This window comes from Pristiophorus japonicus, chromosome 20 (assembly GCF_044704955.1).
Source record: "Pristiophorus japonicus isolate sPriJap1 chromosome 20, sPriJap1.hap1, whole genome shotgun sequence".
NCBI classification, from domain to species: Eukaryota; Metazoa; Chordata; class Chondrichthyes; family Pristiophoridae; genus Pristiophorus; species Pristiophorus japonicus.
In genome coordinates this window covers 82,807,160-82,825,029 of record NC_091996.1, presented here as the reverse complement: position 1 = coordinate 82,825,029, position 17,870 = coordinate 82,807,160, and the positions used below count along the sequence as shown (strand labels likewise).

Sequence of the window (17,870 nt, the reverse complement as noted above, 5' to 3'; positions counted from 1 at the left end):
TCATTTCCTGCTCTCACATCATTACCTCTGGTGTCCTCCAAGGCTCTATCCAAAGTCCCCTCATATTTCTCATCTACATGTTTCCCCTTGACGACATCATCCGAAAACATAGCGTCAGTTTCCACATGTACGCTGATGACACCCAGCTTTTCCTCCATCGCTTCTCTCAATCTCTCCACTGACTGTATATTGTCAGTACTGGATCAGCGAAAACATTTTCCCAATTATATATTGGGAAGACTGAAGCCATTGTTTTTGGACTCGCCACAAACTGCGTCCCATAACCATTGACTCTTTCTCCAACATCTGTTTGAGGCTGAACCACACTGTTCGCAACCTTGGTGTCATATTTGAACCTGAAGTGAGCTTTAGACCACATATCCGCAGCATAACTAAGAACACCTATTTCCACAACCGTTACATTGCTCGTCTCCGCCCCTGCCTCAGTTAATCTGTTGCTGAAACTCTCATCCATGTCATTGTTATCTATAGACTTTATTATGCCAATGTACGCCTGGCTGGTCTCCCACTTAATTCCCTACACAATCTTGAGATCATCCAAACCTCTGCTCCCGGTGTCCTAACTCGCACCAACACTCGTTTACCCATCACCCCTGTGCTTGCTGACCTGCATTGGCTCACGTTAAAGCATGATATTGTTTTTAAAATTCTCATGCTTTTTTACAAATCCCTCGATGGCCCTCGCCCCCTCCCTATCTCTGTAACCTCCTCCAGCTCCACACCATCCGAGATGTCTGCGCTCCTCTAATTTGTCCTTTTGAGCAGCCCCGATTGTAATCGCTCAACCATCGGTGACCGTGCCTTTTGTTGCCTGGGCCCTACACTTTGGAAAATACCTCCCTGAACCTCACTGCCTCGATACCTCTCTTTCCTCTTTCAAGACGCTCCTTAAAACCTACCTCTTTGACCAAGCTTTTGGACATTTCCACTAATTTCTCCTTATGTGACTTAGTGTTAATTTTTGTTTTGTAACAATCCATTGAAGCATCTTGGGACGTTTTATGAAGTTAACGGTGCTATATATACACACATTGTTGTTGTTGTTGTTGTTGTGCACCCGCGGACTTTGAGACATAATTTAGGATGATACTTCAGTGCACTACTGAGCGTGTGCAGACTATCTTTCGAGTTGGACGTTAAATTGTGCTGATAACAGTTTGTGTGCTTTTACATTCTTACATTAATATCGCTTCAATTGTATTGAGGTTTCTCTTAATGTGTGTGCCTAATACAGCTTTTCATGCTTTACAAGTACATTTATACAGAGACATGGACCATGTACAGTAGACACCTCAAGTTGCTGGAGAAATATCATCAACTATGCCTCCGCAAGATCCTATAAATCTCCTGGGAGGACAGGCACACCAACATCACTGTCCTCGTCCAGGCTAACATCCCCAGCAGTGAAGCACTGACCACACTCGATCAGCTCCGCTGGGCAGGCAACATAGTCCACATGCCAGACACGAGACTCCCAAAGCAAGTGCTCTACTCGGAGCTCCTTCACGGCAAACGAGCCAAAGGTGGGCAGCAGAAATGCTACAAGGATATCCTCAAAGCCTCCCTGATAAAGTGCAACATCCCCACTGACACCTGGGAGTCCCTGGCCAAAGACTGCCCTAAGTGGTGGAAGTGCATCCGAGAGGGCGCATGCAGAAATCAAGTGCTGACAGTGGAAAGAGCTTGCGGCAAACCTGTCCCACCCACCCCTTCCATCAACAACTATCTGCCCCACCTGTGACAGAATCTGTGGCTCTTGTGTTGGACTGTTCAGCCACCGAAGAACTCACTTCAGAAGTGGAAGCAAGTCTTCCTCGATCCCGAGGGACTGCCTATGATGATGGTTCTCAGTAAGATAATGGGTCTAAAGGCAGATAAATCCCCTGGATTGCATCCTCGGGTCTTAAGAGAAGTAGCGGCAGGGATTGTGGATGCATTGGTTGTAATTTACCAAAGTTCCCTGGATTCTGGGGATGTCCCAGCAGATTGGAAAACTGCAAATGTAATGCCCCATTTAAAAAAGGAGGCAGACAAAAAGCAGGAAACTTTAGACCAGTTAGCCTGACATCTGTGGTCGGGAAAATGTTGGAGTCCATTATTAAAGAAGCAGTAGCTGGACATTTGGAAAAGCAAAATTCGGTCAGGCAGAGTCAGCATGGATTTATGAAGGGGAAGCCATGTTTGACAAATTTGCTGGAGTTCTTTGAGGATGTAACGAACAGGGTGATTAAAGGGGAACCAGTGTATGTTGTGTATTTGGACTTCCAGAAGGAATTTGATAAGGTGCCACATGAAAGGTGACTGCACATGATAAAAGTTCACGGGGTTGGGGGAAATATATTAGCATGGATAAAGGATTGGCTAACTAACAGAGAACAGAGAGTTGGGATAACTGGTTCATTCTCTGGTTGGCAACCAGTAACTAATGGGGTGTCACAGCGATCAGTGCTGGGACACCAACTATTTATAATTTATATTAACGACTTCCAAGAAGGGACTGAGTGTAACGTAGCCAAGTTTGCTGATGATACAAAGATGGGAGGAAAAGCAATGTGTGAGGAGGACACAAAAATCTGCAAAAGGACATAGACAGGCGAAGTAAGTGGGCAAAAATTTGGCAGATGGAGTATAATGTTGGAAAGTGTGAGATCATGCACTTTGACAGAAAAAAATCAAAGGGCAAGTTATTATTTAAATGGAGAAAGATTGCAAAGTGCAGCAGTGCAGCAGCACCTGGGGGTGCTGGTGCATGAAACACAAAAGGATAGTATGCAGGTACAGCAACTGATCAGGAAGGCCAATGATACCTTGGACTTTATTGCAAAGGGGATGGAGTATAAAAGCAGCGAAGTCGTACTACAGCTATACAAGGTATTGGTGAGGCCACACCTGGAGTACTGCGGTAGTTTTGGTTTCCATATTTACAAAAGGATATACTTGCTTTGGAGGCAGTTCAGGGAAGATTCACCAGGTTGATTCCGGGGATGAGGAGGTTGACTTCTGAGGAAAGGTTCCATAGGTTGGGCCTCTACTCATTGTAATTTAGAAGAATGAGAGGTGATCTTATTGAAACGTATAAGATTATGAGGGGGCTTGTCAAGGTGGATTCTGAGATGATGTTTCCATTGAAGGGGGAGACTAGAACTAGAGGGCATAATCCTAGAATAAGGGGCCGCCCATTTAAAACAGAGATGAGGAGAAAGTTATTTTCTCAGATAGTTGTAAATCAGTGGAATTTGCTGCCTCAGAGAGCTGTGGAAGCTGGGACATTGAATACATTTAAGATAGAAATAGACAGTTTCTTAAACGATAAGGGGATAAGGGGTTATGGAGAGCGGGCAGGGAAGTTGCGCTGAGTCCATGATCAGATTAGCCATGATCTTATTGAATGGCGGAGCAAGCTCGAGGGACCGCATAGCCTCCTCCTGTTCCTATTTCTTATGTTCTTATGTTTACGTAAAGTCACTGCGGCACTGTCATTCTATGTCTCAGGTTCTTTTCAGGCCACAGCTGGAGACATTTGTGGACTTTCTCAGCATGCCACACATCGCTGCATTAGACAGGTCACTGAAGCCCTGTACGTATGACCAGGGAGCCACAGAATGAGAGGGCTCTAAGGTTCTCCAGAATTGCAAACTTTCCCAAGGTGCAGGGAGCAATAGACTGTATGCACATCGTGGAGTGGGCACCTTTTCAGGATGCAGAGGTTTTCAGGAACTGCAAGGGATTCCACTCCCTGAGTGAAATAGACTGGTGGAGAGGCTGGGAGAGATTGGGAGATAGATAGAGAGATTTGGGAGAGAGATATGTACTGTGGGAGAGAGAGCGAGAGAGAGACTGGGGGATAGGGAGACTGGGGAGAGTAAGAGAGACTGGGAGAGCGAGCGAGAGAGACACTGGAGATAGAGAGAGACGGGGGAGAGATATATTGAGACAGGGGAAGAAAGTGAGAGAGACTGGGGGAGAGACTGAGGGAGACTGAGGAGAGAGATAGACTGGAGGCAGGGAGAGAGAAATTGGGGATATGGAGAGAGACTGGAGGGAGGGAGTGAATTGTGGAGAGACTGTGGGAGAGAGAGAGAGAGAGTCTGGGGAAAGAAAGTGTTAGTGAGTCTGGGGAGAGAGAGAGAGAGAGACTGGAGAGAGAGGATGAGAATGGCGGGGAGAGAGAGGGAGAGACTGGGCAAAGGGAGAGAGATTGGGGGGAGAGAGAGACTGGGGCGAGAAAGTGTTAGCGAGTCTGGGAAGAGAGAGAGAGAGACTGGGGAGAGAGGGTGAGAATGGGGGGGAGCGAGAGGGAGAGACTGGGGAGAGGGAGAGAGACTGCCGGAGAGAGAGAGACTGGGGAGAGATCGAGGGACTGGGTGAGAGAGGTAGAGACTGGGAGAGAGAGAGCGACTCGGGGAGAGAGGGAGTGCGAGACTAGGGGAGAGATAGAGAGACTGGGGGGCAGAGAGAGAGAGAGACTGGAGGAGGGAAGGAGAGAGTTGTGAAAGGGAGTTTATATGATGGAATAAAAGCTTTGAATTAATTATACCATGAACAAACTTGCAGAATGAGCATGTAAATAAGAAATTAATTTCAATACACATACGTATCAGAAGGCACATTTTGTTCGGAGGAATATGGAGGCTACATACTCCTCGGAAAATAAGAATCTAATTGGGGTAGAGTTGCAAAGGTATATTGGGACATACACAAATCACTAAAAGTAGCAACGCAGGTGAAAAAGACCATAAAAGTGCAAATTATGCACAAGGGTTCATTTCTAGAGGAATAGAATTCAAAAGTTATGTTAAACATGTACAGAAGTTTGTCTCAGTTTCTCATGATTTGAGATGGTGGGGTGGCAATATGGCATTACTGTTAATACATTTTTAAGTGGTTACAGTTGTTGTTGTAAAGGTTGTTATTGTAAAAGTTGTTGTAAAGGTTGTTGTTGTTGTTGTAAGACTTTGACCACGGACAAAAAGGTCGCGCTCAGAGGAGTTCATGGCCCGCTCAGTACAAAATAAAATGATAGAAAACATTGCTCACTTGAATCAAACATTAGAAGAAGACACACCACCACATTCTAGAAACCGAGACACATAGAAATTTACAGTGCAGATGGAGACCATTTCGGCCCATCGTGTCCGCGCCGGCCGACAACGAGCCGCACGGCCCTCGGTCAGCAGCCCTGAAGGTTACATATAAACCAATGAACAATGAACAATGGCGGAAAGGTGAAGAGCACCCGGCCCAACCAGTCCCCCCCACACAACTGCGACACCCCTTACACTGAAACATTCTACACTCCACCCCAACCGGAGCCATGTAATCTCCTGGGAGAGGCAAAAAACAGATAAAACCCCAGGCCAATTGGGTAAAAAAATTTGGGGAAATTCCTCTCCGACCCATCCAGGTGATCGAAACTAGTCCAGGAGATCACCCTGGCCGTATTCTATTCCCTGCAGTACTTACCATCAGATCTGTGCCAGCCAGCAAGAGGTTATCCAGTCTAATCCTGCCCGAGAAATAGTGGATGCATTGGTGATTATTTTCCAACAGTCTATCGACTCTGGATCAGTTCCTATGGATTGGAGGGTAGCTAATGTAACACCACTTTTTAAGAAAGGAGGGAGAGAGAAAACGGATAATTATAGACCGGTTAGCCTGACATCAGTAGTGGGGAAAATGTTGGAATCAATTATTGAAGATGAAATAGCAGCGCATTTGGAAAGTAGTGACAGGATCAGTCCAAGTCAGCATGGATTTATGAAAGGGAAATCATGCTTGACAAATCTTCTCGAATTTTTTGAGGATATAACTGGTAGAGTGGACAAGGGAGAACCAGTGGATTTGGTGGATTTGGACTTTCAAAAGGCTCACACAAGAGATTAATGTGCAAAATTAAAGCACATGGTATTAGGGGTAATGTACTGACATGGATAGAGAACTGGCTGGCAGACAGGAAGCAGAGAGTCAGGATAAACGGGTCCTTTTCAGAATGGCAGGCAGTGACTAGTGGGGTGCCGTAGGGCTCAGTGCTGGGAGTCCAGCTATTTACAATATACATTAATGATTTGGATGAGGGAATTGAGTGTAATATCTCCAAGTTTGCAGATGACACTAAGCTAGGTGGTGGTGTGAGCTGTGAGGAGGATGCTAAAAGGCTGCAGGGTGACTTGGACAGGTTAGGTGAGTGGGCAAACGAGTGGCAGATGCAGTATAATGTGGATAAATGTGAGGTTATCCACAAAAACATGAAGGCAGAATATAATCAGAATGGTGGCAGATTCGGAAAAGGGGAGGTGCAACGAGACCTGGGTTTCATGGTACATCAATCATTGAAAGTTGGCATGCAGGTACAGCAAGCGGTGAAGAAGACAAATGGTATGTTGGCCTTCATAGCTAGGGGATTTGAGTATAGGAGCAGGGAGGTCTTACTGTAGTTCTACAAGGCCTTGGTGAGGCCTCACCTGGAATATTGTGTTCAGTTTTGATCTCCTAATCTGAGGAAGGACGTTCTTGCTATTGAGAGAGTGCAGTGAAGGTTCACCAGACTGATTCCCAGGATGGCAGGACTGACATCGATGACAGGAGAGACTGGATCGACTGGGCCTGTATTCACTGGAGTTTAGAAGGATGAGAGGCGATCTCATAGAAACATATAAAATTCTGACAGGACTGGACAGGTTAGATGCAGGAAGAATGTTCCCGATGTTGGGGAAGTCCAGAACCAGGGGACATAGTCTAAGGATAAGGGGTAAGCCATTTAGGACTGAGATGAGAAGAAACTTCTTCACTCAGAGAGTTGTTAACCTGTGGAATGCCCTACCGCAGAGAGTTGTTGATGCCAGTTCATTGGATATATTCAAGAGGGAGTTAGATATAGCCCTTATGGCTAAAGGGATCAAGGGGTATGGCGAGAAAGCAGGAAAGGGGTACTGAGGTGAATGATCAGCCATGATCTTATTGAATGGTGGTGCAGGCTCGAAGGGCTGAATGTCCTACTCCTGCACCTATTTTCTAAGTTTCTAAGTTTCACCAGCTCTCGATCCGTAACCCTGCAGGTTACAGCACTTGAAGTGCCCATCCAAGCACCTTTTAAATATGGTGAGCGTTTCTGCATCCACCAGTTTTCCAGGCAGTGAGTTCCAGACCCCATAACCCCCTGTGTGAAGAAGGCCTCCCCGTCAAATCCCCTCTAAACCTTCGACCAACCACCTTAAAACTATGCCCACTTGTAATTGACCCCTCCACCAAGGGAAATAGGCTTTGCTATCCATTATATCCAGGCCCCTCAAAATGATGTACACCTCAATGAGGTCTCCTCTCAGCCTCCTCTGTTCCAATGAGAACAAATCCCACCTATCCACTGTCCTCATTGCTAAGATTCTCCATTCCAGGCAGCATCCCAGTAAACCTCCTCTGCACTCTCTCTAGTGCAATCATGTCCTTCCTATAATACGGTGACCAGAACTGCATGTATTATTTAGGCCTAACCAGAGTTATATACAATTTAAGCATAACCTCCCTGCCCTTGTATTCGAGAACTCGGCCAATAAAGGCAAGCATTCCGTATGCCTTCTTAACCACTTTATCCAACATAGCTTATTCCCATGCTATAATGGTAAATAGCCAAGACTTCCTGCTCTGAAGGGAATGCTATGATAGACTCAGAACTGATTTCTCTGTCCTGCTTTTAGGGATCTGTGGACAAGCGCTCCAAGGTCCCTTTGTTCATCTGCACTTTTAAGTGGCCTACCGCTTAATGTGTATACGCTTTCCTTATTAGCCATCCCAAAGTGCATCACCTTACACTTCTCCGAATTAAATTCCATTTGTCACTGCACTGCCCACCTGACCAGGAGACTGATATCGTCCTGCAGCCCATGACTTTCTTCTTCATTATCAACAACACAGCCAATTTTAGTGTCATATGCAAACGTATTAATCATTCTCCCTATATTCACGTCTAAATCATTGATATACCACAAAAAGCTAGGGACCCAGTATCGAGCCCTGCGGACCCCCACTGGAAACACCCTTCCAGTCACAAAAACATCCATCAGCCAGGATCCTTGGCTTCCTACCTCTGAGCCAATTTTGGATCCAACTTGCCACTTGCCCTGCAGCCCATGGGCTTTAACCTTCCTGACCATTCTACCATGTTGGACCTTATCAAAAGCTTTGCTAAAGTCCATATACACAACATCGTATGCACTACCCTCATGGACCCTCCTGGTTGCCAACACAATCTTGCCTTAACAAATCCGTGCTGACTGTCCATAATTAATCCTTGCCTTTCTTCAGGGAGTGCATTCCAGATCCTGAGCACACTGTTTAAAAAATAATTTTCTTATGTCGCCTTTGTTTCTTTTGCTAATCCTCTTAAATCTTTGTCCTCTGATTCTCGACCTCTGCCAATGGGAACAGCTCGACCAAATCTCTTCTCAATCTTCTCTGCTCCGAGGAGAACAAGCCCAGCTTCTACAGTGTAACAGAAGCCCTCATCCCTGGAATCATTCTCATAAATCTTTTCTGGATTCTAACTAAGGTCTTCACATTCTTCCTAAAGTCTGGTGCACAGAATTGGACACAATGCTCCAGTTGAGGCCGAACCAGTGTTTTACACAGGTTCATCAGAATTTCCACACTTTTGAACTTTATATCTCTAGTCATGAAGTGCAGAATCCAGTAAGCATTTTGAACTGCGTTCTTAACCTGCCCTGCCACCTTCAACGATTTATGCACATATACCCTCAGGTCTTTCTGTTCTTGCACCTACTTTAGGATTGTACCCTTCACTTTAACTTTCCTCTCCTTATTCCTTCTACCAAAATATATCACCACACTTTTCTGCGTTACATTTCATCTGCCCCGTGTCCACCCATTACACCAGCCTATCTCTTGAAGTCTATCACTATCCTCCTCACTGTTCACTATACTTCCAAGTTTTGTTTCATCTGCAAATTTTGAAATTGTGCCCTGTACACCCAAGTCCAAATCATTAATATATATCAAGAAAATCAGTGGTACCAGTACCGACCCTTGGGGAACATCACTGTATACCTTCCTCCTGTTCAAAAAACAACCGTTGACCACTACTCTCTCTTTTCTGATACTAACCCAATTTCTTATCCCTCTGCCACCGTCCCTTTTATTAAATGGACATTAATATTGATTTTAGGATTGATTGTGGAAGGTACAATTCCCACAAGTGTACAGTTGGTGAAACCCACTGTTATCAGGCAGGCAAGAAGTAGCAAACTGTTGTTGAAGCTTTGGTTGGCACTGTGAAGTTTGAGCTCGTGATCCCTCGAGAGAGTGCATTGGATCTGCTAATCCTGTCCTACTGTGGGTTATGCTCCAGATATCTCCTCCGCCGAACTAAAATGCTCCAATAGCAGAACATCTCACAGCTGCTCTGAGATTGACGATTGCAAGAGGAACAATTCTAGGCAGAGAAACGTGAGCCCCCAAGTCTTGCTCTATAATTTGAGTCGCAAGGAGAGGGTAGTACAAAGCATAGATCAGGTCAATAAATGTTTTGTACATTCTTGAAAAAAGCAGCAGTGCCTGCTAGTGTCAAATTGAACAAATGCACCGGCTGACCAAGCTGCATATTCAAGGGATGGTATTTATATCTGTAGGAACTCCCCAGGTTGGTTTTAAGCAGCGTCTTAAAGAAGGAAAGAGAGGTTAGGGAGGGAAATCCAGCATATAGAGCCAGGGCCGCTGAAGGCTTGGCTGTCAATGATTACATGACATAGGGTTACGCGGGATATACAGCACAGAAACAGCCCATTTGGCCCAACCAGTCCATGCTGGTGTTTATGCTCCATTCGAGCCTCCTCCCGTCTTTCCTCATCTAAATCTATCAGCATAACCCTCTATTCCCTTCTCCCCCATATGCATGTCTAGCCTCCACTTAAATGGATCGATACTATTCGCTTCAACTACTCCCTGTGGCAGCGAGTTCCACATTCTCACCGCTCTCTGGGTAAAGAAGTTTCTTCTGAATTACCAATTGGATTTATTGGTGAAGGTCTTATATTGATAGCCTCTAGTTATGCTCTTCCCCACAAGTGAAGTCGTCTCTCTGTATGCATTCTATCAAAATATTCATTATTTTAAAGACCTCTATTAGGTCACCCCTCAGCCTGTTCTTTTTTCAAGAGAAAAGAGACCCAGCCTATTCATTCTTTCCTGAAATGTATACCCTCGCATTTCTGGTATCATCCTTGTAAATCTTCTCTGCACCCTCTCCCGTGCTTCTTATAATTTTTATAACATGGCGACCAGAACTGAACACAGTATTCCAAGTGTGGTCTAACCAAGGTTCGATATAGGATTAAAATCCTCCAGAAATAAACCCTAGTTCTCAATTTGTTGTTTTATGGTGGTAACCTGTGTTGCAACGTTTAGTGATTTGTGTATTTGTACTCCGAGATGCCTTTGTTCGTTTACCCCACTGAGACTCACACCCTCCAAGTAATAAGTGACCTCTCCATTCTTTATCATCCAAAATGTAATACCTCACATTTATCTGTGTTGAACTTCATTTGCCAACTTACATGCCTATTCTGCAAGATTATTAATGATCTTTTTGTAATTTGTTGCTGTACTCCTCAGTATTGACTATCCCACCCCCCACCACCACCAACTCAGTGTAATTCGCAAATTTAGAAATTGTATTTTTGATTCCAAAGTCTAAAGCGTTAATGTTAACTGTGAACATTATTTTTTTACAAGCACTGATCTTTGTGGATGAAGCGTTTAAACTCGTGGATGCACAATAAGCCAGAATTGCAGGAGTGCAGGGATTTAGGAGTGTTCAAGGGCTGAACTAGTTTATCGAAGGAAATAGACAGTTTTGGTGTCTGTATTTGAGGAAGGATATATTTGCACTGGAGGCTGTTTAGAGAAGGTTCACTAGGTTGATTCTGGAAATGAGGGGGTTGACTTATGAACATAGGTTGAGTAGGTTCGGCCTACACATTGGAGTTCAGAAGAATGAAAGGTGGCCTTATTGAAATAAATAAGATAATGAGGGGGCTCAACAAGGTGGATGCAGAGAGGATATTTCCACTCATAGGGGAACTAAAACTAGGGGACATTGTCTCGGAATTAGGTGCCGCCCTTTTAAAACTGAGATTGGGAGGAATTTCTTCTCTCAGAGGGTTGTAAATCTGTGGAATTCTCTTCCCCAGAAAGCTGTGGAGGTTGAGTCATTGAATATATTTAAGGTGGGGGTGGACAGATTTTTCAGCGATAAGGGAGCGAAGGGTTATGGGGAGCGGGCAGGTAAGTGGAGCTGAGTCCATGATCAGATCAGCTGCGATCTTATTGAATGGTGGAGCAGGCTTGAGGGGCCAAATGGCCAACTCCTGCTCCTATCTCTTCGGTTCTTCTGCACTGACATGGACAAATTGGTCAGAAACCCTCCAGACAGGGATAGGCAGCTATTAGATGTGATATACACTGGAAAATTTAGCACACATGTGGTTCTGTGGCTTAGTTGGTTAAAGCGCCTGTCTAGTAAACAGGAAATCCTGAGTTCAAATCTCAGCAGAACCTACTCTTTGCCTCACTGTCTTTTCTAATGTTTTAATTGTTTGTGAATTTAATCCAAACTGGGCATTATTGTGGTCTTTCATAGAATGTGTTTGTAGCACATGTTTTATAAATACATTAAGGGCAAGACAATAACAAAATAAAGTGTGGGGCTTATGAGAGACCATGAGGATAATGTGTGTGTGGAGGTGGAAGACATGAGTATGGTTCTTCATGAATACTTCACGTCTGTTTTCAAAAAAGAGAGGGGCGATGCAGATCTTGTAATCAGGGAGGAGGAGTGTGAAATATGAGATGAAATAAACATAGTGAGAGAGGACGTATTAAGGGGTCCAGCAGCGTTGTAAGCAGATAAATCCCCAGGCCCGCATGAAATGTAGCCCAGGCTGTTAAGAGAAGCAAAAGAGGAAATGGCAGAGGCTCTGACCATTATTTTCCAATCCTCTCTGGCTAAAAGTGTGGTGCCAGAGGACTGGAGGACTGCCAATGTTGTAACTTTGATTAATAAAGGAGAAAGGGATACCGAATAATTACAGACCAGTCAGCCTATCATTGGTGGGAGGAAAATTGTTGGAAAAATTGAAGGACAGGATAAATCTTCATTTAGAAAAATATCGATTAAACTGGGAGAGTCAGCATGGATTTATTCAGGGAAGGTCATGTCTGATTTAATTTTTGTCGGAGGTAACAAGCAGGGTCGATGAGGGCAGTGCATATGATGTACTGTAATTTGACAAGAGGTGGGGTATCAGGAAGTTGCTACATGCATTTTAGCATGGCTTTGGATAAGCTCCCACATGACAGACTGATGACGAAAGTTAAAGCCCATGGGATCATAGGCAAAGTGGAAAGTTAGATCCAAAATCGGCTCAGAGACAGGAAGCAAATTGTAATGGTCGATGGGTGTTTTTGTTGCTGGGAGGCTGTTTCTAGTGGGGTTCCGCAGGGCTCAGTAATAGGTCCCTTGCGTTTTGTGGTATGTATCAATGATTTAGACTCGAATGTAAGGGGTATTATTCAAAAGTTTGCAGATTATGCAATAATTGATTGAGAATGAAGAAAAAAGCTGCAGACTGCAGGAAGAACTCTATGGACTGGTCAGGTGGGCAGAACAGTGGAAATTGAATTCAAGACGGAGAAGTGTGAGGTAATGCATTTGGGGAGGGCTAACAAGGCTTGGGAATACACATTAACTGATAGGACACTGAGAAATGCAGAGGAACACAGGGACCTTGGAGTGCATGTCCACAGATCCCTGAAGGTAGCAGACTAAGTAGATAAGGTGGCTAAGAAGGCATACGGAATGCTTGCCTCTATTAGCCATGGCATAGAATGGAAGAGCAGCAATATTATGCTTGAACTGTATAAAACACGAGTTAGAGTACTGCGTGCAGTTCTGATCACCGCATTACAGCAAATATGTGATTGCACCAGAGTGGATGGAGAGGAGATTTACGAGGATTTTGTCTGGACTGGAGAAATTTAGCGATGAGGCAAGATTGGATAGGGTGAGTTTGTTTTCAGAAACTGAGGAGGCTGAGGGGAGATCTTATTGGGGTGTATACAATTATGAGGGACCTTGTTTGAGTGGATAGAAAGGACCTGTTTCCCTTAGCAGAAGGGTCAACAGCCAGGAGGCATAGATTTAAAGTAATTAGTGGGTGGTTTAGAGGGGAGTTGTGGGCAAATCCTTTCACCCAGAGGATGGTGGGGCTCTGGAACTCACTGCCTGAAAAGGTGGTAGAGGTTGAAACCCTCACCACATTTAAAAAGTACTTGGATGTGCACTTCAAGTGCCGTAACCAAAAGCGCTACGGACTGAGAGCTGGAAAGTGTTCCTCTACATTTCTCAGTGTCCTATCAGTTAATGTGTTTTCCCAAATCACATATTTGCTGGATAACTATTTGTTGGCCGGATCGGACACGAATGGCTGAAACGGTCTTCGTCATGCTGTAAAATTCTACAATTCTATGATTCTATGATTCACTTGTCTTCAAGGGGTATTGGGATCATTTCTGGGACAGCAGGGACCTGTACAAGCGGATGGGTTGCACTTGTACAGGCGGCAACCAATGGTCTCACGGGAAGGTTACCCAGTGGGGTGGGGAGGTTTTACTGTAATTGGGCAGGAGAAGGGGTACCAGGAAATAGCAGCAGGGAGGAGAGACAAGGTGCGTGGAGAACTAGGTAGGACAAATAGCACCAGAGCCAATAATAGCGTAGAAAGAGCAGGAATTATATGGTGGAAAATACAGAGCATCTTGTTTGAATGCACACATGTTAATGAGAGGATTGTTACAAATAAGGTTCACCAGTTACAGATGCAAGTTGCCACATGGTGTTATTGTATAGTGGCTATAACAGAGATCTGGCTTAAACATGGACAGGAATGGGAGTTCAACATTCCTGGCTGCATTGTATTCAGGAGGGATACGGAATGAATAAAGACAGGAAGTTGAGTACTGACCAAGGATAATATTACAGTTCTACAGAGGAACGATATACTCAATGGTTTTATTGTGTTCCGAACACGGATGAGACTGCACACAGGGAGGTTAAAGTAACAGTGACCTCATTCTTTATTAAGACACTCAAGATTGAGGAATAGTCCTGAGGGGCTGGCTTATTTGCAGTGCTCTCAAAGGATGCAGGGATCCCTTGGGACTTCAGGGGATGCACTCCCTGGTGTCGGAACATGAGAGTGCATGCTTTACAGATACAGAATATCACTCCCCCGCCAAGGTCAAAGTGAAAACTATTTACAAGGTGAGCCTTTCTTTCCCTGGTGGACCGCCTCAGTACAAATGTCTGTTCTGGTGCCCTTGCTGGGCTGGCGTGTTGTTGGCCCTGCAGGGCTGCTGGGTGAGCCTGGCCTTGCTGGGCTGTGGGACGTGATGGGTTTGATTTCCTGGTCCGGGGTGGTGTCATTGATCCTTTGGGTGTGTGTTGTTGGCTCGAAAAAGGTGGTGTCTGTTGTGGGTTGTTCGGGGGAGTCTGTCAACTGCAGCCTCGTTTGGTCCAGGTGCTTTCTGCAAATTTGTCCATTGTCTAGTTTGACTACAAACACCCCACTCCCTTCTTTAGGTATCACCGTGCCCACGATCCACTTTGGACCAGGTCAATAGTTTAGCACATACACAGGGTTATTCAGATCAATTTCCCGTGACACAGTGGCGCGACCATCGTTTACATTTTGTTGCTGCCGCCTGTTCTCTACCTGATCATGCAGATTGGGGTGAACCAGCGAGAGTCTGGTTTTAAGTGTCCTTTTCATGAGTAACTCAGCCGGGGGCACCCCTGTGAGCGAGTGAGGTCTCGTGCGGTAGCTGAGCAGTACTCGGGACAGGCGGGTTTGGAGTGAGCCTTCTGTGACTTGTTTGAGGCTCTGTTTGATTGCTTGTACTGCCCGCTCTGCCTGCCCTTTGGAGGCTGGTTTAAACGGGGCCGAGGTGACATGTTTGATGCCATTGCGGGTCATAAATTCTTTAAATTCACCACTTGTCACTGACCAGTATGTCAGGCAGGCCGTGGGTGGCAAACATAGCCCTCAGGCTTTCAATGGTGGCGGTGGCGGTGCTTCCCGACATTATTTCACATTCAATCCATTTTGAAAAAGCATCTACCACCACCAGGAACATTTTACCGAGAAACGGGCCCGCATAGTCGACATGGATCCTCGACCATGGTTTGGAGGGCCAGGACCACAAACTTAGTGGTGCCTCTCTGGGCGTGTTGCTCAACTGAGCACGCACGCTGCATTGCCGTACACAGGACTCTAAGTCAGAGTCGATACCTGGCCACCACACTTGGGATCTGGCTATTGCTTTCATCATTACGATACCCGGGTGTATGCTGTGGAGATCTGAGATGAATGTCTCCCTGCCCTTTTTGGGTAGCAGTACGCGGTTACCCCACAACAGGCAGTCTGCCTGAATGGACAGCTCATACTTTCGCCGCTGGAACAGCTTGATTAGTTCTTGCATTTCAATGGGGATGCTGGCCCAGCTCCCATGCAGTACACAGTGCAGAGGATCTTGGCTGGTCCAAGTCCTAATCTGGTGGGGCGTGACAAGTGATTTATGATTTTCAAACGCTTCCATGATCATCAACAAGTTTGCGGGCTGCGCCACCATCAACAAGTTTTCAGGCTGCACCATTTCCACCCCCATGGTGGGCAATGGTACTGACTGAGAGCATCCGCACAGTTCTCGGTGCCTGGCCTGTGGCGGATAGTATAGTTATACGCTGATAGCATGAGTACCCACCTTTGTATGCGGGCTGAGGCATTAGTATTTATCCCCTTGTTTTCAGCGAACAGGGATCTGAAGGGCTTGTGATCAGTTTCCAGCTCAAATTTGAGGCCAAACAGATCCTGATGCATTTTCTTTACCCCGAACACACACGCTAATTCCTCTTTCTCAATCATGCTATCGGCCCTCTCAGCATTAGACAAGCTCCTGGAGGCATAGGTGACAGGTTGCAACTTCCCTGCAGCGTTAGCTTGTTGTAATACACACCCGACTCCGTACGACGACGCATCACATGATAGCACAAGTCAGTTACACGGGTTATACAATACAAGCAGCTTGTTGGAGCATAAAATGGTTCTAGCTTTCTCAAAAGCAATTACTTTATTTTTCCCCATACCCAGTTCTTACCTTTAACCAATAACACATGTCGGGGCTCGAAGAGGGTGCTTAACCCCGGGAGTAAATGACTAAAATAGTTGAGGAGTCCCAGGAACGACCACAGCTTAGTGATATTCTGTGGCCTGGGCATGTTCCTGATAGCCTCTGTCTTGGCGTCTGTGGGCCGAAAGTCGTCTGCCACAATCTTTCTCCCAAAAAATTCCACTACTGTTGCCATGAAGACGTATTTCGACCTCTTCAGTCGTAGCCCTACGCAATCCAGTCGCTGGAGGACCTCCTCCAGGTTTTGTAGTTGCTCATCTGTGTCCCGACCCCTGACCAATATGTCGTCCTGAAAAACCACCGTGCGTGGTACCGACTTGAGTGGGCTCTCCATGTTTCTCTGGAAGATCACTGCAGCCGACCGAATTCCAAACGGGCATCGGTTGTAGATGAACAGTCCCTTGTGTGTGTTGATGCAGGTGAGGCACTTCGATGACTCCTCCAGCTCCTGCGTCATATAGGCCGAAGTCCGATTGAGCTTGGAGAACGTCTTTCCTCCTGCCAGCGTTGCAAATAGGTCATCTGCCTTAAGTAGCGGGTATTGGTCCTGTAGCGAGAAACGATTAATAGTTACTTTATAATCGCCGCAAATCCTGACTGTGCCATCACTTTTGAGTACTGGAAGAATCGGGCTGGCCCACTCGCTGAATTCCACTGGGGAGATGATGTCCTCGCGTTACAGCCTGTCCAGCTCGATTTCCACTCTCTCCCCCATCATGTGAGGTACCGCTCGAGCCTTGTGCCGAATGGGTTGTGCCTCTGGGACCAAGTGAATCCGCACCTTCGCCCCAGAAAAGCTTCCAATGCCTGGCTCAAAAAGGGAAGAAATTTGTTAAGAACCTGGGTACATGAGGCCTCATTGACATGTGATAGCACTCTGATGTTATCCCAGTTCCGGTGAATTTTGCCCAGCCAGCTCCTTCCAAGCAGTGTGGGGCAGTCGCCCGTGACAATCCAGAGTGGCAGTTCTTGCACCGTTCTCAGTTTCGTGTAGATGGGGCTCAGGGGTGGTCTGAGTGCCTTGTTGCACCACAGTCTCTCAAACATCTTTTTATTCATGCCAGCGCCAGTGCCCAGTTCCATGGCTATGAGTCAGCCATTCAATTTTACATTTAGCATTATAGGTGGACATTTTGTCGAAAATGTGTGCACCCCATGTACTTCAGCATCTGCCTCCTCTCTGAGGCTCAAAATTGTTTTGATCCACCATTGACCAATCTTTCTCTGTCACGTGGTGGTTAGCAGAGCTTGCAGCTCGTCTGCAAGCTCATTGGAGGTGCCCCATTGTTCCACAGCTCTTACAAATATACCCTTTGAAGCGGCATGAATAGGCTGAATGGAAGCCTCCACAACGTCAACAAGCTGTGAATTGCCTTGCATTCATCCTTTGTTGTGGACTCTGAGTCATCTGGGTCACCTGAGGCCTGCTGGCAGTTGCAGGCTCGTGGTTTCTGCCCTGTACATTTCTGCTCGCAAACACAGTTCCAGTTAATTTATGAACATTGCTCGCACTTATGTGCTGAGAGATTTGTTGGGTGTTATCACTGGTGGACATAAACGTCTGTGCTATTGCAATGGCCTTACTGAGGTTCGGT

The 17,870-nt window shown here is 45.8% G+C and overlaps 1 non-coding gene across 1 annotated transcript; it reads left to right on the top strand.

The window, feature by feature from the left end:
* Window positions 1–11,512: 11,512 nt before the first annotated feature.
* On the top strand, window positions 11,513–11,586 carry trnat-agu (transfer RNA threonine (anticodon AGU)). The gene has a single exon. It is a non-coding gene; the product is annotated as a tRNA-Thr (tRNA).
* The last annotated feature ends 6,284 nt before the right edge of the window (window positions 11,587–17,870 follow it).